Source organism: Cupressus sempervirens, chromosome 10, assembly GCF_028749045.1.
Source record: "Cupressus sempervirens isolate cs-2001-9-10 chromosome 10, ASM2874904v1, whole genome shotgun sequence".
Taxonomy (NCBI): Eukaryota; Viridiplantae; Streptophyta; class Pinopsida; order Cupressales; family Cupressaceae; genus Cupressus; species Cupressus sempervirens.
Window position 1 is genome coordinate 273,393,900 of NC_143127.1, and position 27,557 is coordinate 273,421,456.

The following is a 27,557-nucleotide window of genomic DNA, read 5'->3' on the forward strand; positions in this document are numbered from 1 at the left end:
CATGCCCGACTGTAAGGCCTTTTGAGTTATGGACAAATACATAAGCAAATGCAGTAACCACCCTGCAAGATCTTGCAAGATCCAAACCCTAGCTAGCCTAGATTCACAATCTAGTAGAAAAACCCAATAAGAATGTAATACCTCACCCAAAGATCCTTCGAACAAGGATAAATAAAATCCAATACATTTTTTTTGAAGTAATAACATCGATTCACAACATCAACATGCAATCAATAAAATTATCACAACAAAAGACTTAACCAATCAATCTTGACATCCAATGAATCTCCAAGCATCACTACTTACCAATGTGACCAAAACCAGCTATAGAAGTTTGCACAAAAATGAAACCAGTAATTTCTAACTTGTCAAGGCCTAGAAAGGGGCATGACCCAAGAGGGTACCCAAAATACCCTTGACTCTTAACCAAAAATTCTTGAGATACTTGTCGTTTGCACGAGTAAGTTTTTGTAAAGAAACCAAGTGATACTTTTCCATTATCATATGCCATTTCACAGTACTACCAAGTGATAATTTTTTATTATTGCACAATACTTCATATAACTACTGTGCAATAGTTTTAGGCAATGTGTGATAGACCTTACTCCTACCATGTGATACTTTTCTAGTGTCGCACAATAGATCTTAATACTATCAAGAGATACTTTCTAGTATCGTGTGATATTTCTCTCCAAGGTGTGCAATACATTTCTAATATCACCTAGGTTTACAAGGACACAACCTAATGAGAAATTTTTTAAGATTAACCTCAGATATAAATAAAAATTACATGAAAATATAAACAATATTAGAAAATAATAGATCACACACAAAAGAGAACACAAGACACCAAGATTTAATGTGGTTCACCCAATCCTTGGGCTACATCAACCAGACAACAAGTCCAATATTATTATGATCTAGTGATTACAACCTTATTACAATCTGTAACCCCTTATAGCTTAATACTGCTGCAAGAAGCAATTTCCACATCACATCTTATGAGAAATCACCTCAAACTAACTTAATTTAAAGGGGAAAAGAGTTATAAGCTCCACACTAGTGAGTATCAGATCCACAATAATTGAGGAGTAAACACTTGAAAGTATAATGAAGATCGCATAAGTCTAACATCTCAACCATAACATCTAATCCAAGCATCTAATGTAATCATGTATAAAGAAACATTGTAGTGAACATGCATGTGCACAAATCAACTATCTCTATGAACTAAAATAACATAAATAACATGGAAACATACTTTAGTAGATATAGAGAACCATGTGACCATCTAGTTGTGGAACTAAACATGGAGGAAGGCCAAATTTATACACTAGTCCCTAGTAGTGGTAAAGGTATCTATGCTTCCCAACCATGTGGAACCTAGAGGCCCATTCCCACCATGCTAATAGAGATAGTGATTTAACCTCAAACATACATAAAGATAATCATCCATGTCTAACACTCATGCCAAATAGTATAGAGGATTGAAACCAAGATCATGAGACAATACAATACAACAAGTCCTAGTTAGAAACTCTATGGGTCTACTAAGTAAGGACTTTGGTGGCTGAGAGTGGATAATTTGGCATCATAGAGCCCAAGATAACACCTAATGGAAACACTCCCTCAGGAGGCCATAGTGCTATGTCTCTAGATGAACTACACAAAAATTAGGCCCTCGAATAAACTAACGAGAACATACCTTCAAATGAGTCATACAAGTACATAGTATTTTCTTATCATATTTAATTACCCATGAGTTTATTTAGTTATCACTTATTAGAAACTTATACATGTATACCTTGTCAAGAACATGATCTGGGGTTGTGAGAGAAGCCCCTCCACTGACCTACCCTACATAGCCATTATCATCATAAGATGAGTGCCCATAGGCAATGTAGTTTCCCAACCCAACCCCAATGAACATAACTCAACCAACAAGCAACTTAGAGCTTAGGTCTTGTAAGACCAAAAAGTTCACACTCATATTGTCGTGTGTGGGAACACCAACTACATGATGATCATAGTAATAATGGCTGGATGAGAAACATATAAAACACTAATAAAATAGATAACTCAATTGACCTATATCCAAAAGTATGGATTCAACACGAATCCCAATGCAATAAAAATACATCAAGGGTCAGATAGATATCCTATAGATAATCTAAATCAATAACCACTTTCATGCCAAGAAAACTTGAGAAAATTGGTTGGCACAGAAATGGAGGCAAAAATTAAAAAAGTGATGAAAACCTTGTAATTAAAATCCATTATGTCGCTAGGTATAAAAGTCACAATTATCGAATAAAATCTAGGTTCGAAGTCTATATGCCAAAATGACTAGCATAATGGCACAAAACCACAAACCCTCAAGTCCAAAAAGGGACAAATTCTTATACTCACCCAAATGGATAGAGCTAGCGTGTAAAAATGGAGGGTAACACTAGTTCTTAGCCTCCAAACAATTTACTATTAGAAATAGACACTCAAAAGAGTAAAAACAATAAAATGAGAGAGCCCTACCTCTCAACCTTAAAGGGCTAAACAAAAATGTGCATGATAAAATAGTTGCCCCATGGTCAACCCCAAAAATCTTGGCAAAAAAAGGTCCCCCTAGGCTAGATCCAATGAGCTCAACCTCATGATGATCCCACATCCATAGCTCCTATAGCAAATAGAACAGTAAATCCTTCAATGACAATTTTTGAATTTTCTCTCCAAATTCCTATTTCACAAGTGAGAAGTGAGGAAATAATTCCATTTTCAGATATATATTCACTTTTAAATATAATATTAGGAAATTAAATGGCTCACTTAAACAATCCCTTTTTAACCTAGTTAAAATTGAGCAATTCCAATTAAATGGAATTCAACTATGTCAAAGCTACTAGGAATTAAAATAATTAAATCAAATATAAATTTCCCTTAAACTATTAAATCACAAATTTACTTAATAACTTCCATGTTATATTGGTTTTGACAAGTGAGTGGCAACACACTTAAGCTATTTACTTAGTTCATGCCGAACTAGTAATATATGTCAAGAAAAATATGTAAATATTAGACCATGCCAAGTTAAAATGAGTGTCTAGTAACTCATGTGCTAAGTCACTCAAGTGCCAAGTAGATAGACTATGTCAAGAGATTCAAGTGCTGAGTAAATAGTGGATGCCAAGTAATGCAGGTGTCAAGTCAAAAGTAGAAATATAGTCAATGTCAAGCATCAGTGACTTCATATGTCGAGTAACACAATTTTGACATATTTTTTTGTAATGGCACAAAAAACTATGTAAACTATGTATCAATGCTATATTCATTGTCATAAGTGCAAATAGAAAGGTCATCAAACATATGAATACAAAACCAAGACCATGCATAAACAAATATTTGAAGGATATTGCTACAACTAGTAGAAGTATGGACATAGAGCTTTTGAATGCAAATCCAAATCCATGTGGTCATCAAACACGCCAAAAAAGGTAAGAAACAATGGAAACTTTCTTTGATTGGGATTATAATACAAGATATAGCTACCATTATTATTAAGAATATGGACACATTCCTAAGAATTGTATTAGGACACACTTCAGTGGTAATTCCAAAAGGTGGTTGAATCAAACTACATGTTTTAGATGTTTGAAGACTAGTAATATTAGCAAACATTTTCCAACTAGGTCAAAGACACAAAGTTGCAAAATTGATAAAGGAAAAGGCAAGGTAGATATTGAACACATAAAAGATGAGATGAACAAGATGTGGAAAAAGAAAGATGTTTGCAACACATCAAATGGAGAAGGGATCACTTCACCCAATGGGTCAAATGATAACACCTCATCAAAGTAGGCAATCAAGAGGTATGTGGGACTAATATTCAAGTGTTATATAATACATCAATTCCAAAAGAAGATAGTACTAAAAAGACTACATTAGCATGAATAAAGATGCAAGATGTTGTTGAAAATTCAAGTTAAATCTTCAAGTTTTTCAAATAGTTTTCAAGCATGAAATGTTTCATATGTATGTTGAGTGGAATGTTAGTTTATACTGAGCTACTAGACTATCTAGTTGATGCTGAGTTCATAGTAGTTGCTAGGTGATGGAGAAATTGGTTGATGCCGAGCTTATAGTTTTATAAGTACTAAGTATTAAATGCAAGGTTTTTTGAAGGGTATATGATTGATTTATGCTTATTATTCATCATTTTGAATTCAAGTAAGAGTAAGTAGAGAAGAAGGTGATTTAGAAACCTATCCAAAGAATTTGTAGAGAATTTAGCAACAATCTCACACCAGCATACAAATTTCACAAGGTATTTATCATAAGTTGAACCATGAAGTTTACTTTTACATAAACCCTAGTTTAATAGAATGACATCTAGTTCAAAAAATATAGAAGGGAAAGAGGTTTTGAATGTCTAGAATTTCATTAATGAAGTGAAACAACCAATATTTAAGGGCATTCTTGACATTTCTTATAAACAAGATCCTTTTGGCACTTTGTCAATGATCCTACCAAACGTCATTAGGTGCAAGATGTAAGGAAGTGCTATAATTACAAAATGGGAGGTATAGGAGATATGGAGATCAAAGATGCATATAAAAAACTATGTGATAATGGTGTTTTGAAGAAGGAATACAAAATCATGGAGAAGAAGGGTTTAACATGAGCCCTAGAATTTTCAAATGTGTTTAAAATTGAGTGGATACAAATTGTTTTAAGCAGAATTCACAATGGTTCCTTATAGCTAGAAGGAGGACCAATTAAGATCACCAAGAGAAAAAATCATAGGGTTACTAGTTATTCAACCCTAGATCAGCCAAAGAGACTTAGAAGTGACTCCAAGGAAGTAATTGAGAAGAACACTAGAGTAGTTTGGAATAAAAGAGGTATGACTATAGACACCATCATTGATCCAGTACTAAACTTCGTTGTAAGGGTAATATCTCATAAATTATATCAATCTAGTAGATTGAATAGTGTATCTTGCATAGCCATGGATGTTTGATACAAGATTGTAAAGAAAGATCATAGATATGATCTGTCTGAGCTACAACTATAAAAACTGATGGAAAATCTTGGAGCTATCAAGAAAACCAAAAGTTCTCAGTAAAAATTTGGTTCAGTTATAGTTTACATTTTTTTTTATGTATAGAATACATTTCACTCTTTTGGTACTATAGGGTGGAAGACCAACAAGTCAATTTTTATGTAGATCAATGAATGTAATGAGAAGATGGGATAAAATTTGAAACGCTAATGCCAAGTTATTTTGAAGATTTTAAGAAATAAATGAAGGAAAGAATGAGGATTCTAATTTCTTTGGTTGAGCAACATTATAATGACATATATTTTCTTGTTGATTCTAATTACACTTTTGTGCAAGCTGCCACACCAAGGGTTAGATGGTTAAGACCATGTGGGTGTGAAATCAATGTTGATGAAGCTTCAACAGCCATCACAACACTACTAGCATAAGAAATATATAAAAGTACAAAGATATTTGGAAACTATGAGATGGTAAAATGAAAGATTACCATGGAATTGAAAACTAACTCTACACTCAAGAAGAAAGATAAACTAGTTAGGAAACTAAAGGCCAAATTTGGAGAAGGTGTAAAAGAAGAAGAGGAAGAAAAAGTACAAAAATAACCACCACTCACATTGACTCAAGGCATGGGAGAGGATAAGGAAGAAGAGAAAGCTAAAGGTGTGGAGGGAGAAGAAACCAAGGAAGCACCTACTCATGCTGAGCCAAAGAAAAGGAAGGCTAAGGCATAGTCAGTGGCAAAGGAAAAGAAAATTATGAAACCAAGCCCAACCAAGCCCACAACACCTACTGCCAAAGCCAACACATGAGCAACAGCTCAGAAGGCCGAGGAAAAGACCAAGAAAATAGAGCAAGGTGGCCAAATACAAAAGAAACAAAGAAGAAAATATGTTGCCTAGCTAGATTTAGATGAAGAAAGGATAGAAACAAATGAAAACAACCAATTTAAATTGGTAAGTCATAATATCACATAGATAAATCTTGATATTAATATCAAAAATTCATAATCCCCTATCTGATCTTGAAAATTTATGTGAAAATATCAAAAGCAATCCAGATTTATCTAGTTCAAAGCATATTGATTTTGATAAACTTGGGAAAGAAGAGAAGAATCAAGTGGAAGAGGCATTATATGCTATGATGTCTAATTTTAAGAACACTCCACTAGAATTTTCCAACATAATAACAAAAGGTTTATAGGATATTGTTGAGCAAAAGTGGCATTACTATTTGAATTTGGGAAAGCAGATTAGAGAAATCACATTAGCTCAAGTGATGCCTTAGCTAACAAAGGGATAGATTGCTAAGGTTGTCAAAATATATTATTTTAGGTTTACACCTAAATATAGAGCCTTCAACATTCTTCAAAATAATATTGAAGATGTGGTCAAGAAATCAACTTGAATATGGAAATTTATCTATGGGTTGACCATTGTGAAACAAGGAGAATCTAAAGCTTCAAAGGGTAAACTTGATGATAAAGATGATGAAAATGATGATGACAAAGAAAAAGATGATATAGTTGGGGAGGAAACTGAAAAGAAAATTGATGACAAGGCAACAACTAAACATCAGCAAGATGAACAGAGTGTCCGGGACACACAAGTTTCAAGTGTTAGTCCCGCTCATTTCACAAGTGTAAGAATTGAGATCATAACTATCAAGGATGTTTATGATGCTTTAGCTTAGAACATCAATCCGCTTATAATAGAAGACCTAAAAAATATTCTAGACCAATCTACACTCCAAGAAAAACTCTGTGAAAATCTAGTTTTGGTCAGTGTAGAAGAATTGTAAAAGGTAGTAATTGAGGTCACAAGGGAAAATTTGAACACGCAAGAACCACCTTCTATCATCCCTTAGTTACTAGTGTACAACCTTCAATTCAAACAATAGTACACACATCTACTAAGGTTGATACACATGTTAAAATTGATACTATTGAGAAGAAGTGGGTAGAAGAAAAATATATTATAGGACAATAGAAAAAAAGACAAATAGATTCATCTATTTCTAAAGCATAGGAACAAGATGCTATTCAAGTAATAGTGTTAGAATAGGGAAAGCCTGAAGAACATGAGAAAACACCTAAGGTGAAGGAACAAGAAACCATCCAAGCAATTGTAACTCTACCAACATCTAGCACTCCTTCTACACAAGTTCTTCATAAGTTGAGCATGAAAGCCATACCATTGCAAATCATAGTGCCAAGCCCTAGTTCATCAAAGGTTGATAAGGCAATTCACTATTGAGACACAAGCCTTGATGAAGAATTTGTAATTCCAAAATTTAACTATGACACCATGATACTAGAATGAATAGGCATTTTTCAATAGGCCTTAAAAAAGAAAAAGCATCAAGAAATGCTCAGGAGAGAATTTAGGTAGAAAAAATAACTCTAAGTTATTAAAGACATCTTTTTAGATGCATTCAATCTATTGAATCCTAAAGAGACCAAGCCACTAATAGAACAATTGATAGATATAGTGGAAAAGGTTAGTAATGAAGACCTCGATACTAATGCAAAAATTTTAGAATGGTCTAACAAAAAGTTCCAAGGAAAGGGGAATGAAAAAATATCAAGTGAAATAGCACTAACTCAAGTTGCATTGGCAACTAAGGTTGAAGATATGAAGAAGGTACTTGAGAATATATTCTCATTGTACACTAAGCTATGTGATCCTACACTCTTCACTCAAGAGACCAGGAATCATATTTTGAGTCTAGAGAGAAATCTCAACAGATCAAGTACTAAGCTACCTCAAAACCTAGCTCAAAGTAAGAAGTATTTTAGAACATTGCATCAGACACAAAATCAATTAGTTGTACTGATAGAAAATGAGGCTAGCATAAGAGCCAAATTGACATGTATATAGGCATCCCTTACCTAACACATAGAGCTACTACACAAGGAACTAGGTTATGTTGAGACCCTACTAAAGAAAGACCCCAATCTTTCTACCTTAGATGGCCTAATGCACCTTACTACTAAGCTTGCAATCCAAATAAAATCATTGGATGTTACATGTGAAAATTGGGATTTAGCCCTCAAAATCATAATTGAAGTCCATAAATCCTTTTTGTAAAAACACACTATAAGTGTATAGCCCATTTGACATGTGTTAAAAAGGGGGAGATAGAAACAATGGGGGAGAATAAAGAAAGGGGGAGCTAGAAATAGATGAAGATAAAATATGGGGGAGTATGACCAAAAGAGACATAGAAAAGAAAGGGGGAGCATAGTAACAAACACATTATATCATTGGGATGGTATATATATTTTGGAGATACGTCATTAAAGAAAGCAAGTAAACAGATACAAATATTAGCTAAGATATAGCATATCAAATGAAAGAGTATCAATATCAATATCAGATACAATCATTGAAGTCAAAGGGAGCACAAATTTTGGATACAAAATAGACATATTAACTCAAGGGGAGCTATCAATTTTGAGATATATAGGTTATTATAGAATTTTGAAATTTTGAAGTTTTGTATATAAGCTGTGTCATGGATATGTTATGATCAAGAAGTTAAGGATAATAATTGTATATTTAATTGTCTTTGACACTCATGTCAAAGGGGGAGATTGTTGATCTTAGATTGGTTTTGACAAGTGAGTTTCAACACACTCAAGATATTTACTTAGTTCATGCCAAACTAGTAATATATGTCAAGCATAACATGTAAATATTAGACCATGTTGAGTTGCAATGAGTGTCGAGTCACTCAAGTGTTGAGCAAATAGACCATGCCAAGTGACTCAAGTGTTGAGTAAATAGTAGATACTGAGTAATGCAAGTGCCAAGTTAAAAGTAGAAATATAGTGCATGTCAAGCATCAGTGACTTCATATGCTTAGTGATATAGTCTTGACATATTTTTTTGTAATGGAACAAACAACTATGTAAACCATTCCTGAGCTAACTTAAGGATAGATTTTGATCTTTTCAAGATAAGGATAAATCTGTATTTTGATTCCCTATGTAATTACATACAACCAATCAAAAAATGGGAAGGTTTAAGAAAAAAAATAGATGAATCTTAGCCGTAGATTCATACCTAAACCTAAGCCACCAGAGTCTTCTTAAGGAGGACAAAGCCCTAAAATCTTTGCAATGTATGATGGGTGAATGATCAAATTGAAAGAGTGCACAAGATAGATTGCAAAGCATTCAAGATGACTTAGAAGTAAGAGTGAATTACAGAATCGGTTATAGAAGAAGAGAGGATAGAAAAGGATACATAATTGATACATCATATCGTGAAGGATCAAAAGGACATTGTGTAGAGGTGATCTATTATCAAGAAAGCTGGTGCCAATCACAAGATCTATGCTAAGACATTTTAACAAGTAATTTTAGTTAAATCTCTTAATAAAGTAATCCTAATAGGCTGTATGAAATCCTTTAATATGGTGTGTACTTAATTGTAAGTTGAAGTCCTCTAACTAGCACACTTCTAACAGGGTGTTAAAATCCCCTAACAAGGTGAGACTTAATAGTCTTTGTAAGCCTTTAATAGGGTAGGCCTTTTATAGGGCAGACCATGATTCATGGTTAAACCATCGTAACCTTCATTGGATACACTTTATTTTTGCAATAGTGAAGATTTGTGGGTTTCATGCCGACCCCATTTTTACCTTCTTGCTTGGAGGGTTTCTAGGTAATCATATCTGGTGTTATGTGTGTGATTGATTACATGTTTACATGATTTAGATGCATATGCTATAAATGTTATTTCAGCTTATTTAATGATGCATGTGATGAATGAATGATGAAAGTATTATAGGTCCAAGTTTAAACTCTTGATTTACCCCCCTTCTCAAAAAGTTTACTCTCTTCACACTTGTAATTCCAACAATCAAATTATTGGAGGATTTAATTAATCAATTAAATAGGGTTCATCGACCATACATGGATGACATTGTCTATGTAAGAATAGTCAAATCACTAGCTCTATGTGCCACTGCTAAGGATATACATCTTACAATTGAACAACACGATCAAGTGAAATTGTATATAATAATATAGCTGATGCAATAAATGCATTAAATCACATTAAAATAATCTATTTAAATCACTCACTACATCTTAGAACATCTCAAAGAAAGAATGAATTCAATAATCTTGACATCAATTCAAAGTATCCAAAATCCAATAAATCCATCATATAATCATAAATAGAGTTGTTTCTAAATAAAAAAAACAAGTTATCATCATAAAGCATCATGTCACATCAATAAGCATCATTGTCCAGATATAATCAAACTAAACAACATAGCATCTAACATCTATAATAATAGTAAATCAAAATATAGTATTTGACTATAAAGTCATCTCAAAACCAAACATAACAAGGTACAAAATATAAACACAGGAGGCACTACAAAGAATCTAAACTTATGCTCGCAGGCCACCAAGCAACCTTCTTGTTTCCCAAGATGCAACTAATATTATTGCTGACAAACTTCACTCCACTTGGCTACTCCTCTCTCTAGCTAACTTCCTTCATGCTAAATAATAAATAATGAGAAGACAAGACTCTCTATTTATACCAAACCAAGCCACAAGTTACATTTATTATTGCTTTTCTTCTAATTTTGTCACTTTCTCTCTCCTCCAATTTATTATTATTATTATTATTATTATTTTTTAATTTTTTTAATTTAAAGTTTAAATAATACCCCATTTGATTTTGTGATGAAAGATGCTCCTATAATAGGCTCCCTAGGAAGATAGAAAAGTATGTCCCATATTTTGAAGCCAAAAGAAATAACTGCACACTTCATCTTCACTAAAGGTTTCCAATCCATCCTAGATAGAAGAACAAATCTAAAAATCAACCATTTATGCTTCATGCACTCAAACACTAGAATCAAATCAGTCTTAGCAACCCAATTAGCACTAGTACATTTGGGTCCCATTTTTTGCCTAAATTTTTGACAATAGGCCAATTTGTGATGTAGGGGACTCTTCTTGATACCATAAACTCATAACAAAAAAAAAGAAACAATTGCAAATGTGAGAACAAAATATGGACATAATATTATTGCCGTAAATACAGATTTATAGAATTCTCAATTACAATATGCTAACTCAAATGGGTGCCTTCATTACAGTAATCTACAAGATAGTGTTGCAAACTCACCTAGAGTTATCCTAGACAATCTTTAGGCCTTTATTAAATAGGTAGTTTTATGCTATCCTTAAAGGTTCTAGATGCTCAAACTTAATACCTAAGGCTAAAAAACCCTAACAATACTCATAGAGTCAGCTAAATACATCTTAGACAAATTATTTTAGAAATTTTAGTAGCCCAACTTCTAAAGGCCATAACCCATGAATCATTGCTCTTATTGGCTATTATAACCACTTTTTGGAAATTTCAACTCCTGATCTATAGGCTCATAATCATGTTAGAACCCTTTTATCAAGTTTGCAAACCTCATCCAAGAACTCTAAGGCCTCCAATAGTGAGCCTGAAGATTTTTCTGTAAATTTTTCCACCAAAAATCTGCAATAAGTTTTTTGATACTTAAGCTGGAGCAATGATATTTTTATGGTAGGTTTATATCTCTAAAATGAACCTTCGTAAAAAAAGAGAGAACGTTTTGACCTTGTATGACAAACTTACTAAAAATAGTAAGTTCCCATAATAGTAACCACCATGTCTACTAGTCCTTATTAAAATAGACAAGGCTAAAAATAAAATATTTTTGGGTGATGCAAGATTGCCCTTACACCCAGGATGCCCCTACATCAATTTGGCTTGTAAAATTCACTTTCTTTTAATATGATCTCGAAAATGTCAAAATTTTGATGATACTTAAGTATCTTGTCACAATTTTGATAGAACATAAGTTTGTTGTCAAAATTTTGATGACACTTAAGTACTTCAGTCAAAATTTTAACATTGTCAGGCTATAAAGAAAAGAAAAGAAAAGTGAAACTTCATTTTACTTTCATGCAAAAAAGTGTTGGCACACAAGAGGGTTGAAGGGGAAAATACTACTCAACATCATTGAAGGTTTGTAAAAATTCATCAAATTTTAATTGTTTGTGTTAATGTGGTACTCATCCTCCATTTCTTATCAGCCATGTCTCTACTATAAATGTAGGAAAAGGAAGAAAACCCAAAAGAAAATGAAGGGTTTTGTATACACAATATTATAGGTGTTGGAATGTTCAAAATGGGAAGAGTACTTTTGAGAGGTTTGGTGGGGGGGGCGGGGGGGTGGTTGAATCAGAAGTACCACACTTTTGACCTTTTTCAACAATTTAAATTACATAACTGAAAAGTAAACTGCATGCATGTAAACATATAAGAATATATGAAATGAAAGCATGCATAAAAACTTAACAAGGGAGAATTGGTGACCTAAAAACCCTCCAAGAATAAGAAGGTAAAATTGGGGTGGGGATGATACCCACAAAAATTACTACAACAATAACGTTCAATACTTTCTGATGGTCTGCCCTATTAAAGGCTTTACACTATGTCAATAGTGACCTAGTTAGAGGATTTACAAACACTTTAAGAAGAAGTGTCACCTTGTTAAAGGATTTACAATAGCTTGTTAAACCCACCTAATATATAGTATTTTAAATCACCTTCTTCAAAAGGTTCTCCTACCTAGTTGTTAAGCTAACCTATCAATATAGGATTTCAATAGCTAATACAATGGCAAGAAAGTATTAGAACAATGAGCCTAAGTGTATGCAAATTCTAATTGCTAAATTTAGGCACTTGATCTGCACTCTCTAATCTTGACCCTTTGAGATCTAATGTCTGATCATGTTCCTTGTTCCTTATACTATTATGATCAACTGGATATGAAATTTTTGCTCTGTTCCTATAAATCTTTCCTTCTTCACACTGAAATTTTGCTATAATCTCCCCATGCATTGTTCTCATCCACTTATGAAAATGGGGTATTTGACCTCCTTTTAAAGCTTGTGAAGACTTAGGGTTAGGTATGGATCTATGATCCATGTTGAATCTTCAAATTCTCTCTCATACGTTGCATTTTTCTCATTGGTTGCATGCCTTCTCCATTTTTCTAATTGGCTACATGCAGATCACATAGGGAATGTAAATGATTTGTCCTTATCATTTTTCCTTTTCAAAATCTCTCTATGTTGGCTCCAAAAAAATTTTACATTTGAGTTTGTGAGGTCACAAACTCATATGTTGATTCTATGTTACTTGGCACATACTAGACTACTAGTGCTCGACACATGCTATCTTGGATTTCTTGGCACCTATTACACTCTGTCTTGCTCGACACATACATGATTTTGGCTCACTTAGCATATACTACATTCTAGCTTGCTCAACATCAACTATGACTCAGCACCTATTTGTCACTCAAAACTTATATACTACTTTACACCTATTGAAATACTAACTTAGCACACATTGTGCTCAGCATACATAGTGTACTCAACTTCAATACAAAAAGTGGTTAAGTGTGTTGACACTCAAATGTCAAAACTATCTAAGGGCTTAACAATCTCTCCCTTTGACATGAGCGTCAAAAAACTTAACTAGACATTGCTAATCTTTCCTTATGAGTACCTTATCCAAAAAATTTCAAAATTGTTCAGAATTATAGTAGAATACCTTAACTCCCCCTAAGCTAATTTGTGCCTTGTAATTTTTGTAATCAAAATTCTATGTTGAACGTGCCTAATTCTCTTTGTCTTTTGTCCAATACTTGTATTTTGTACCTATGTCCCTGTATCTATTTTATTAGAGCTTATGAAATTTTTCATTTGTATCAGAGCAATTAATTTTCTATATGATTACCAAAATTGTATCTCCTCCTCTTGGTTATCAAAATTTATAGGTATGTCTTATATCTTCATCAAAATGCTATATCTTCCTTAAACATATATCTCCCCCTTTTTGACACTTATGTCAAAGGGCTCTAAGGAGTAAGACCATACTTAGCCAAAACAATACTATTTACGTCCATTATTGTTTTCAGAGCTACATCCCAATTTTCCAAAGCTATGTCAAGAGACTTGTGCTGGATGGCAGTCTCTACAGCAAGGTGTACAAGTCCATCAAGGGTAGAAAGATTTGGATCCTTCTTTAATACTATCTCAGCATAAACTTGTTCCTTGTGGAGGACTTCTAAATGAGGGGTTACAGAGGACTGGATCTCCATTAATTTTGCCTTAATATTTGCTTCCTCTATTGTTTGTACAACTAACTCCCTTTGTGTGTGAAGCAATTGTGAAAAATGATTCTCACTCTAAGCTAGATCTCTAGGTAATTTCATGCTAGAGATTTTCAAGTTCCTTTCCAAGCTATTTATTCTTTGATTAGTCTCTTGTGTGAACTTGGAAAAATCACACAACTTCCTATACAATGAAAAAATGTTTTCAAGAACAATTTTGGCCTTATCTATTGTCTTGAACAACTCTACTTGTTCAAGTGTAATTCCACTTAATATCTTTTCATTAACCTTTCCTTGAAACTTTCTTTCTAACCATTCCATGAGTTTAATGTTAGTGTCCTGGTCTTCATTTTTCACCTAGTCAACTATGTCTGATAGTTGCTCAATTATTGACTTTCCTTCATCTAGTGACTGCAAGTTGAAGGCATCCATGAAGATGTCCTTGATGTCATGGAGTGCTTGCTTATGTTTAAATTCTTTCCTCAATATTTCTTACCTCATCCTTCTATCCAATGCATTTTGCATTTCAATCATTTCTACCATTGTGATAGTTTTGGAATCATAGGAGGGTATCACAATCTCTTCATCTAGTTTAGGGTCTCCATAATGAAGTACCCTAGCCACTCTTGTTGAACTCAAGCCTAGTGTTGAAAATTACAAGGGAATAGCATCAGTACTCAGCTTCTAAATAGTCTTAGTAGGAGTGCTAGTCTTTGGTAGCTCTACCAATGCTTGATTTGTGGCCTACTCCTTTTATTTTGTTACATCTTCCTTTTCATCTAATTTCCTCTCCTCTACACTTGGCATCTGATCATCATCACTTGTTGCACTTGGTGGAGGTGGTGGTGGTAGCATCAAAAATTTAGTTCTAGTAGCAATGTATGTGAAAGGCTATTCCTTTGGCTTCACCTCTTCCCTTTGTGGTGCTACCACTACTCTTTGCAATTCATCTACACTCACCAATATAGGGCTTGTCCATAATTGTGCCTATAAAGTAGATTGGTGAAGGTTCTTTGAGAGATCCTCTACAATAAGTGGATTGATGTTTTGAGCTTTCTTGTCAATAACATCCTTTATGATTACTATCTCTGTAGATGTAGAGGTTGCATGAGGAGGGCTGGGAGGTGGTAATTGTGTGTCTTGCACACTCTATTCTTCTTGCTACTACTAGTCAGCGATTGCCATAGTTTCTTCTCCCTTAGTTGATTCCTCTTCTTTCTCCTTATCCTCTTCCTCACTTTTCTTTTCCTCCTCTTTCTTTTCTTCTACCTTCTTCTCTATGTCCTTTGCTTCTTCTTCTCCTTTATGCTCTTCTTCCTTATTTTTGGCATGGTTTCTACCTTATTGGTTTCCTCCACCTTATCATCAATAATCTTGTATATTATTTTCCATATTTGTGTGGATTTAGTTACAAAATCTTCAACTTTGTTTTGAAGAATGCAAAATGCTCTATATTTGGGTGCAAATTTCCTACTATGCTTCTTATTTGCCTTAGTTATTTGAGCCTTTGTCATATCAGGCTTCACTTGAGCTAGGGTAGATTCTCTGATCTCCCTTTCCATCTTCAAACCACTTATTCTCCACTATCTCATATAGATAATTTGGCATAGTGTTATCAAGCTCTAGAGGTGTGTTCTTAAATTTTACCATCATGGCATAAATAGATTCCTCTATTTTATTCTGCTCTTCCCTACTGAGCTTATTAAAATTGAGAGACTATAAATCATTTAAATTTTCATTTTTAATCTTATTACAGAGCTTATCAATTGCAGATTTTGGAGGATGGCTTACCACTTTAAATTGGCTTATGTCCTCAAATTCTATCCTTTCATCATCTATATCTAGTTGAGCCACATATCATCTTCTTTTCTTGGGCTCTTTAGCTGGCTGTGCAATAGATTTCTTCTTTTACTTTACTGCTTCTTTGCCCTTTTGAGTTGATGCTCTTGTTGTGGCCCTTGTTGCTACTAGCTTAATTAGAGCTAGCTTGGTTTGAGCTTGTTTGGTGACCTTTTTGGGCTTTGGTTGAACTATAGGCTATGTTTTTGTCTTTCTCTTCTTTTTCTCGATAGGTGAAGGTGCTTCCTTGGCTTCTTCTTCCTCGACACCTCCCTCTTTATCTTCTCCTTGGCCTTGTGTTAGCTCTTCTGGCTCTTGCCCTTTCTCATCTTCTTCTTCACTACCACCTTCTATTTCTTCTACTTCTTCTTCTCCTACTTTACCTTCAATGCTAGCTCCAAATGTTTTCTTTATTTTTATTACCATTTTGTCTTTCTTCTTGATAAATGAAGTAGTTTTCAATTCAATCTCTACTTTGGACTTGACAATGTCATATGTCCCAAATTAAGGAACCGTCTTATCAATTTATTCTACTAGTAATATTGTGATTGTTGCTGAGGCTTTATTAATATCTAGTTCATATCATAATGGCCTTAGCCATCTTACCCTTGATATTGCTACTTGAATGTAGGTGAAATCAATATCAACCAAGAAACATATATCGTTGGCATATTTCTCAACTAATGAGACTGGTATCCTCATCCTTTGCTTCATAGACTTCTTAAAGTCTTCAAAATAGCTTGTCATCTATGCCTCAAAGTTATCTCCCATTTGATCAATGAATTCATTAATTTGGGTGATTGCTGACTTCTTAGAATTCCAGTTCACCTTCCTAATTGAAGGAAATTCTTCCATCACATAAAAGAATATGCACATGAGAACTGAGCCAAATTTTCATTGAGAACCTTTTGATCTCCTTATAGCTCCTAGGTTCTCATTGATTTGTTGCAACATGAGTTCAACCAAATCATAGGTATGATATTTCTTGACCAACTTATAAGCCACACCAACTGCTATGTAGGGTATACTGTTCAGTTTGCTAGATTGATAGACTTTATGTGAAATTATCCTCATAGAAAAGTCAAGTAGGGGTTTAATCACAGTGTCAATGGTCATTCCCCTATTGTTCCATTTTGTACCAATATTCTTTTTAATTACTTCCTTCCTATTACTTCTTAAGGTCTTTGGTCGATCTATGGTTGGAACACCAGTAACCCTATGCACAATCCTCTTTGTAATCTTGATAGGTCCTATTTCTAGCCAAATATATCCATCATGAATTTGGCTTAGAAAAATAGAAATCCATTCTATTTTGAACACTGTAGGGAAAACTAGGGGTTTTGTGAGACCCTTCTTTTCAACGATTTGAAATTCATCCTTCAATATTCCATTGTCACACAGCTTATTATAGGCATTGAAGATTTCTAAATCACCTATGGCACCAATTTTGCAATTTTAGCACTTTCTTACATCTTGGACTATGATAATTTTGGGTAGAATGATAGATAATGCATCGGATAGGTCATTTTTATAGGTAACCTCAAGTATTGGTTTGAATTCAAGTTATTTTACTTCATTGCTAACAAGTTGAATTTCATGATCTTCCTTTGCCTTAGGGTTTCTAGAGCTAGAGGCCATTTTACTAAAATAGGGCTTTAAAATATATTAAAAACTATAATTCTAAGTAGCTTAGCACTTGATAAATACTTTTGAATCAATGGGTTCATGCTGAATCTTTGTTGTAATCGATGCAAATGATTGTAAGGTAGCTACTTGATTGCCTCTTTGCTCTTCTCATCTTTTCTCTACATTTGAATGGCATGAAAATAAACAAAATTTGACCTTATACCTATTAGAGACCTAACATTAAATTTTTGATGCTTATAGCTATAAAACCCAGCACTTGAAGGTTTACGCATAACTCAGCTTCCATTGTAGTTCATTTACTCGACTTCCACTAGACTTCTACTTCACTCAGCTTAAACTATCAACTTGGTAGCTATTGGAAACTTGGCATCCATTAGACCCACACTTGGCATCTAAGCGTAACTCAGCAAATTCTTCAAAAAATTTATTGGCATCTTCTCTCATGCAGATTTCTTCTTTGTAGTACTTTGCTTGTTCTTTGGAACTAATGTATGATATAGTTTTGTATATCAGTTCCATATACTTGTCTTGTGCTTCATTGGATGAAGTGTGATCACTTGACCTCTTGGGTGAAGTGATCCCTCCATTGGATGTGTTGCACTCACCTTTCTTCTTCCAAGTCTTGTTCATTTGTCCTCTCATTTGTTCAACATCAACCTTCTCTTTTCCTTTGTTGACTTCTATCTTGGGTGCTCTTGACTTTGTTGGGTAATTCCTACTAATATGACCTATCTTCAAACAACTAAAACATGTGTTTTAGCTTAGCAATCTACTATATCTTCCTCTAAAATGTGTCCTTATGAAATTCTTATGGATATGTCCATTCTTCTAACAATAGTGACAGCTATACCTGGTGTTGTAATCCTAGTTGTAGTGATGTGCATGATTAGTTCCCCTTGTAGGTTGATTAGGTGTCCTCATAGGCTTTGATCTGTAGTCAAATGCTCTATGCCCATATTTTTGGTAGTTTTAGTAATGACCTTAAAATCTTGGTGTCCTCATAATCTTTGTTCTACATTCATGTGCTTGATGTCCCTACTTTTTGCACTTATGAGAAAAGCTTACATTGGCGGGCTTATTATCCTAATGACTATTCTTGCTTCTACACACATTAGAGGTATGTCCCTTTTTACCATAGAAATGACAAGTAGGTTTAGTGTTCTTACCTTTTTTATTCCTTTCTTATGTAGTCTTGGATGATTCTCCTTGTTCAATGTTGGTGTAGCCAAGTCCTGAAGTATCATTACTGGCCCTTGGTGATTTCAGTAAGTGTTCAAAGTACTTGATAGCCTGATTAGATTTGTTGTAGATTTCTTTTATCTCCTTTTCTCTCTTCAATTCATTCTACAATTATTCATTTTGCATCTTCAAAGTGGAAATCTCAATGTCCTTCATGTTTAGCTCATGATGAACATTCATCATCTGGCTTAAGGTGTCTAGCTACATGTTTGAGATTTTCTCAAACTCAATTGTCTTCTCTTCTAGTCTATTGGTGAGATTTATTTTGTCATCTTCTATCATAGCCTTATCTTCGATAGCTCTTTTCTTTTGTTTAGTGACTTCACAAAGCATTATAGCTTGTGATTCTTGTTCCATTTTAAGAGATCTTATCTCTTCTGCTTGAGTTCTATTTTTCTCCATCAATTCTGCTATTGTTGCATCAAATTCCTTGGAATCTCCATTGTAAAACATGTATGTGATATCAATCTTCTTGTAGTGTATGTCATTTTGAGTTATGGCTATATCATTCCTTTTTTTCAAGGATTTCCTCAATTCCTCTCTAGCTTCTTCGACTTTCTATAGAGCTAGTTGCATATCAATCACCTAATTGTCAATAATCTTCCCAAGTTTGAAGACTTCCATCTTCAGACTTTTTCTCTAAGCTATCAGGATTTTCCTTGTGAGAACCAAGCTCTAATACCAATTTTTGGAATGTTCAAAATGGGAAGATTACTTCTAAGAGGGGGGTTCAATCAAAAGTACCACACTTTTGATTTTTTTCAACAATTTAAATTACATAACTGAAAAGTAAACTACATGCATGTAAACATATAAGAAAACATGAAATGAAAGCATGCATCAACACTTAACACAAGAGAATTGGTGACCCAGAAACCCTCCAGGAATAAGAAGGTAAAACTGGAGTGGGGATGACACCCACAATAATTACTGCATCAATAATGTTCAACCACTTATGATGGTGTGCCCTGTGAAAGGCCTACCCTATTAAAGGCTTTACGCTATGTCAATAGTGACCTAGTTAGAAGATTTACAAACACTTTACATGAAGTGTCACCTTTTTTAAAGATTTACAATAGGCTCTTAAACCCACCTAATATATAGGATTTTCAATCACCTTCTTCAAAAGGTTCTCCTACCTAGCTATTAAGCTAATCTATTAATATAGGATTTCAACATCTATTACAATGGAAATAAAGTATTAGAACAATGAACATGACTATATGAAAACTCTAATTGCTGAATTTAGGCACTTGATCTGCACTCTCTAATCTTGACCCTTTGAGATCTAATGTTTGATCATGTTCCTTGTTCCTTATACTATTCTGATCAACTGGATATGAAATTGTTCCTCAGTTCCTCTAAGTCTTTCCTTCTTCACATTGAAATTTTGCTATAATCTCCCCATACACTCTTCTCATCCACTTATGAAAATGGCATATTCGACCTCCCTTTAAAGCTTGTGAAGACTTAGGGTTAGGTATGGATCTACAATCCATATTGAATTTTCAAATTCCTACTCATACCTTGCATTTTTCTCATTGGTTGCATGCCTTTTCCATTTTTTTGATTGGCTACATGTAGATCACATAGGGAATGTAAATTATTTCTCCTTATCCTTTTTCCTTTTTGAAATCTATCTATTTTAGCTCTAAAAATAGTTTACATTTGATTTTGTGAGGGCACAAACTCATATGTCAATTTTGTGTCACTTAGCACATACTGGATTGCTGGTGCTCGACACATACTACCCTAGATTGTTCGACACGTGTTACACTCTATCTTGCTTGGCACATACATGATTCTAGCTCACTCAACATATATTGCATTCTTGCTTGCTCGACATCAATTGTGACTCAGCACCTATTTGTCACTCGACACTTATATACTACTTAGCACCTGAAGTCACTTGACACTTGTTGAAATACTGACTTAGCACACATTGTGGCTCAACATACATAGTGTACTCAACTTCAATACAAAAAGTTCTTAAGTGTGTTGACACTCAAATATCAAAACTATCTAAGGGCTTAACAATAGGTGTGTGGCTTATAGGTTTTGAATCATATTAAATAAAACCTAAATTTCTTAGTTGAGTAGCAGCTTTCGGAGATAGCCTCTATGCAAAATCACCTTCAATTGTTCTAACCACCACAAACATGAACATATCATTGAGCTTATAGTTTCCCTTTTTGGTACTTCTATTGAGTGTTAATTATGGATAATGATTATAAATCATGGTAGTAGGATCAATATATTGCATTGACCTAGGCACAATTAGTGATTAGTTTTTCCTTAACCAACCCATCATAAAAAAATTTAATCCTAATTTTTCCATCTTAATTATATTGTGTATATTATTTATCTCAATTATGGTTGGTTAGAAGGTTAGAATATAGTTCACACCTAAATGATTTGAATGTTTTATTATCTTTGATTACTTCTCTCTCATTGTTTATAACTTTAAGGTCTAAAGGAAAGGCATAGTAATTGAGAAATCCTAATTATTTAATTCTTGTTATCACCCAAACGTTGACAGAGTATTATTAAAGTGCAAAATAAGAAAAAGTGTCATGTATATTTTCTAGGACTATCGTAAGTTCTTTGAAAACAAGTTAAACATTATTATGAAAATTAATGATAAAAAAGATAACGAAGCAACATTAAACACTATGAGAATGTGTGATAGTGCTCCAAGGACTTGTTTGGGGATGTTAGGGAAGTTTGAAAAGAGAGAGCTCATCCTTTGTAAGAAATGGTCATGCAAAAGATCAAAATAACATTATGCACAATTCAATAACTTATGGTTGTGCTACAATAAGATGATAGTGTGTATAGTCATTGAAAATGTTAAATGTTGATGATTCTCTAAACACCTCAATGGTAGGAGACACAAGTATATGGCAATTAGAAGTAAACACAATCCTCACAAGCTCATGGAAGATAGACCTAAAAGGGCATGATATTTTTTTTGCCTAAAGAAGTGTCAAGATACTTCATAAGATGACCAAAAGGCACACATGACAATCTTAACATGACTTTGCAAGTCGAATGTATGGTGATAGTAAGACATATGACATAGTTTATGTTAATCTCAAATTGGTTTTGACATATGAGTGCCAATATACTTAAGTCATTTACTTAGTTCATGCCAAACAAGTAATGTATGTCGAGCATAAGTTGTCAAATAGTTTATGTTAAGGAAGAGATATATAATATATGTTGAGTAACTAGTAAGTATTGAGTCACTCAAGTGTTGATCAAATAGTAAGTGTTGAGTCATTCAGATGCCAAGTGATTAGTGGATGCTGAGTCATTTAGAGGCCGAGTTGTAGCATTCAAGAGATAGTAGATGTCCAACGTTAGACACTTCAAGCGCCAAGTAATATAGTTTAGACATAATTTTTTGTAATGAAACAAGATACTATGTAAACCATTTTTTGAGACCACTAAAGGAAGTTTTTGTGATTCTAGATGATAAGGAGGAATCTTTATTGAGGATCCCAATGCAATACATGCACCTAATCAAAAAAAGAGAAGGATTGAGTGAAAATATGGGTGAATCACAATCATTGATTCATACCTAACCCTAAGTCACTTAGGTCTTCTTAAGGAAGACAAATTCTAAACATTTTAATGAGTGTGAAAGGAGAAAATAGAGAAGTTTTGCATGTGCAAACAGAGAATTCATGGTGACTAAGGTATTGTGAATTGAGATACATTACATAATCAGTTAAAGGAGAAAAAAGGAAAGGAGTTAGAGGATAGAGTAAATACATTTGACAAGTGAGGATCTAGTACATATTAGGAAAGAGGCAATCTATTATCTAGTAGCAAAGTGCTAACCACGAGATCATTGTTGAGACATTCTAATAGGTGAATTAGTTAAATATCTTAACAGAGTAGTCCTAATAGCCTATTGTAAATCCTTTAATGTGATGCTTACCTCATTATAAGTTAAATTGCTTTTACTAGGCACACTTCTAACAAAGTGTTGAAACCCTTTAATAGGGTAAGATCTAACAATCTTGTAATCTGTTAATAGGGAAAACCTTTCACAGGGTAGATCATGTTTCATGATAAAAAATTGTAATCTTCATTAGATACACTTTATTACTGTAGTAGTGGAGATTTGTGTGTGCCATCCCCACCCCAATTTTACCTTCTCATTGGAGGGTTTATGGGTAACAAAATATCTTGTGTCATACATGTGCTGAATGTTATTTACTTTCATACCATGGATGAATATTTTTAGCTAGCTATTTTAGTTTACATGCAAATTATGAGATGAATGTGTGGTGAATGAATTTATGGTTAAAGTTTTGAAGGACTGATTCAGCCCCCATCCCCCTCTTAGAGTTTACTTTCCCTATTGTATTTCCAACAATTGGCATCAAAGCTTTGGTTCTCTAGAAAGGAAAGATTTGTAGCTTTGAGGAAAGATCTTGAAGATGGAAGTCTACAAGTTAGGAAAGACTATTGAGAATAAGAAGATTGAAATACAAATTTCCCTACATCAGTTAAATGAAGCAAGAGATGAGTTAAAATGATCATTGAAAAGAAGGAAAGATATAGCTATTATAGATAATGACATGCATTACCAAGAGATTGACATAACTAGATTATTTGTAGATGGAAATACAAGTGAATTTGATCTAGTAATTGCAGATCTAATGGAAAAGAATGGAACCCTTGCTGAAGAGGTCAAAAATATCAAGATAGAACAAGAAGTCCAATTAGTATTTCTATATGAGGTGACCAGGTAGAAAAAGAAAGTTGAAGAAGACAAAGTCATGATTGAAGATGACAAAAGGATTCTGACTAAAAAACTAGAAGAAAAGAGATAAGAGGTGAATAGGATTTCTCACATGCAACTAAAAACATTTAATCAAATGATGATTGAAAATCATGAATTGAATGGAGAAGATATTGAGATCACAATACTGAAGTTGTAGAATGAACTACTAAGAAATGGTCTAAAAAGAGAAAAAGAATTTTCTAAAAGTTTCAACAAACCTAGTGAAGCTATTAAGTATTTTGAGCAATTAATGAAATCACCTAGATTCAATAGTGATACTATTGGATTGGGTTACACCAATAATAAATAAGGAGAATCATCTAAAAGTGGTGAACATAGGAGCAACAATGGTAAGAACTACAAACCTACTTGTCATAATTATGGTAAGATAGGTCATATATCAAATATGTGTAGGAGCAAGAATGCAAATCAAAATCCTAAGTAGAAGTTAATGGGTTACTACCACAAGTGCAACAAACAAGGATGTCAGAAACATGAATGTAAGACTAGGACATTAAGCACACAAAGATTTAAAGGTTATTATGACAACTGCAAGAAGTATGGACATAGAGCATATGAGTGCAGATCAAAGCCTAACTGGTCATCAAACAAAAAGCTAAGGTAAACCATGCTGGTAGATCCTACAATTAGGATTACAATACAAGGTATAGTTGTCACTATTGTCAAGTGTATGGACATGTTTATGAAAATTAAATTAAAACATATTTCAAAACTGACTATAAAAGATGGTTGAGTCAAACTACATGTTTTAGTTGTTTGAAGATTAGTCACATAATCAAAAATTGTCCAACAAGGTTAAAGGAACCTAGCAATGAATTCAATAAAGGAAAAGGAAAGGTTGACGTTGAAGAAGTCAAAGTGTAGATGAAAAAGGAATGGAAGAAGAAGGAAGATTGCATCACATCAAGTTTAGATGGGATCACTTCATCCAATAGATCAGACGATCATACCATCCCCAACTAGGCTACTAAGAGGTATGTGTGGGACTAATATTTCAAAGTTCAATAATACATTAGTTCCAAGGATTGAGTTCTAAAAAGATCATATATGAATGAAGTAAGATGCAAAGTATTGGTTAGAACTTAGAATAAATCTATAAGTTTTCATGTTGTTGACAAGCATGAAAAGTTGCACTATGGTTGCCAAGTGAAAGTTAGTTGTTGCTGAGCTATTGAAGGTGATAGTGTTGGTTGAGCTCATTTTTGTTGCCCAATGTGAAGGAAATTACATGAAAGTTGAGTGAGTCAAAATTTCTATAGGAGCCAAGCTTACAGTTGTGTAAACACTGAGCATTTATTGCAAAGATTTAAGGGCTATATGGTCAACTTTTAACTCATTTGTAATCATTCAAATTTGGAGAGATCATGAAGAGCTGAAGGAAAATAGGAAAGAAGGATTCAAGCATTTGAAAGCTAAATTCAACCATTTTTTGACACCATTCATTAGATTTGCAAAGTTATTTATCATGTGCTAAGCTATGTTGTTTGAATTTTTGCAAACCCTAGTTAGTTGTTATGGAATCTAGTTTTTATTCTATTGTGGTTAAGGAAGGAAAGGAAGTTTTGAATGTTCAATTAATCAATTAGTGATATCAAACAACCACATTTTTGGGAAATTCCTTACATTGCATATAAAGGAGACTCATATGGTGCATTATCGATGATACCACCACAAGTTTTGATGATACAAGATGTAAGATGTTGCTACACTTGTAAGGTTGGAAGCATTGGAGATATGTATATAAGAGATTTTTATGGAAAATTGTATGAGAACAAAGTGTTAAAATAAAAATTCAAGGTTATAGAGAGAAAAGGGTTAACTCATGGCCTAGATTTTCCTAACATGTTCAAAACATAATGGATTAAGATTGTTCTTAGTAGAATTTATGAGAATTCTATATGGTTGGAGGATGACCCTATAAAAAATCACAAAGAGGATCATTCATAGAGTGATAGTATATCCAACTCTAGAAGGACCTAAGATAATGAGGAGTGATGCAAAAGAGGCAATTGAAAAGAATACAGGGGCACTATGGAGCAAGAGAGGAATAACCATAGACACAATTTCTAATCCCCTAATTTCTTTTGTAATATGAATTATTACACATAAGTTCTTTTAATCCAATAGGTTAAATAGTGTACCATGTATGGCTATGGATTTGGGTTACAGGATAGTGAAGAAGTACCACTCTTATTTCCTTGTCAAGTTACAACTCTAGTATTTATCTGAGAACTTGGGATCTATAAGGAAAATAAAAAAGTGCATAATGCAAATTTTGTTCAATACTTGTTTGTATATTTTTCTATGTTCATAACACTTTTCCCACATTTGGTAAAGTAGGTTGAAAGACTAATAGATTGGTTGCAGTGCAAATTGGTGAATTTATAAAGAAACTTAGAGATAATTTTGAGAGGGTGGTGACTAGCTACTTTGAAGACTTCAAGAATTCAATGAAACAAAGACAAAGGATTCTAGTATCACTAGTAGAGAAGCATTTTAATGATATTTATTTTCTAGTTGATGTTGATTTTACATATGTTCAAGCTATTGTTCCAAGGGCGAGATGGCTTACACCTTTGCCTTACACTAATACATTAGGGGTCAATTTTTGACGTCAATTTGCGACGGCAGGAAAATGTAATGTGTTTTTGGCTTCTTTTTTTTCAATTATAGCGCAACAATGTCGTAATTGCGATGCTAATGAGATATAAGCAAGAAAAAAAGGAAAAAATTGCTCATTTTTTATACAACATGAACCCATTCTGCTACCAGATGCAATGTTGATGGATGGAGGCAAGGGAAAGTTTGAGGGCAAGTCTATACGAGATGGTCACATGAGAATTGGGGAAAAGGAGCATAGAAGAAGACTAGCCATTAGTATGAGTGTAGAAAACTCAGTTGGATGGGGTATCTAAGGGTGGGGTGTGAAAAAATGGTGGAGGACAGAGAGAAGCAAACATAGGTTCGCCCTACTATTTTAAGGCCATCCCATCATCTAGTCCATCAATATCTATAACCTCAATAGCAGTTCCCACCATAAAAGGAAAATGATATAGCTAGAGCCATTGAAAGGATACTTGTTGCCCTCTACTCTAGCTACCTATTCGACATATCAAATAAAAAATGGAGGTGCAATAGGAGGTTGTGTTTGATCGGGAAGGTAAGCCATCATTTTAAAACCTTGATGGTCTGCACCATTAGAGGTAATCTTTGATTGCAAAGGAGAATTAGATTCCTGCAAATACAATAGTAGTAGTCAATGTAGTATAAGTCTTTCAATTTTTTCTATGGTTTAACAGACACCATCACAAGATTATATAATAATAATAACTTATCCCTAATAGTCACAATGTAGGGTTTAGAGAATTGAACTAAGAAAAGGCATCAATATAATGCCTAATTCACTAGATGATTAGGAATGTGATCTTTGCTATGTAGGATTAGAGTCTAGAGAGAACCACTTGTGAATTTTCAATTTAGCTATCTATAGAATTGATTGTTCATATGGTTCCCTTGATATTAGAGAAACTATCCACTTTATTGCATCGTATGGTCTAACTGGTTACTGTAGTTTCTTGTCTTAAATTAAAGTTATGCCATTTCTAAACTACAAGAGTGGTTGGAGTTATCTTTTCTCACATGAAAACAACCATGTGATTTTTGCTATATGCAAATATGAAGGGATTCTACACTTGAGTAGCATAGAAAAATTTGCAGCAAATTTCAAGTGAAGAATTGTAGTGTTAAACAAGGAGTGGAACATGGAGTGGG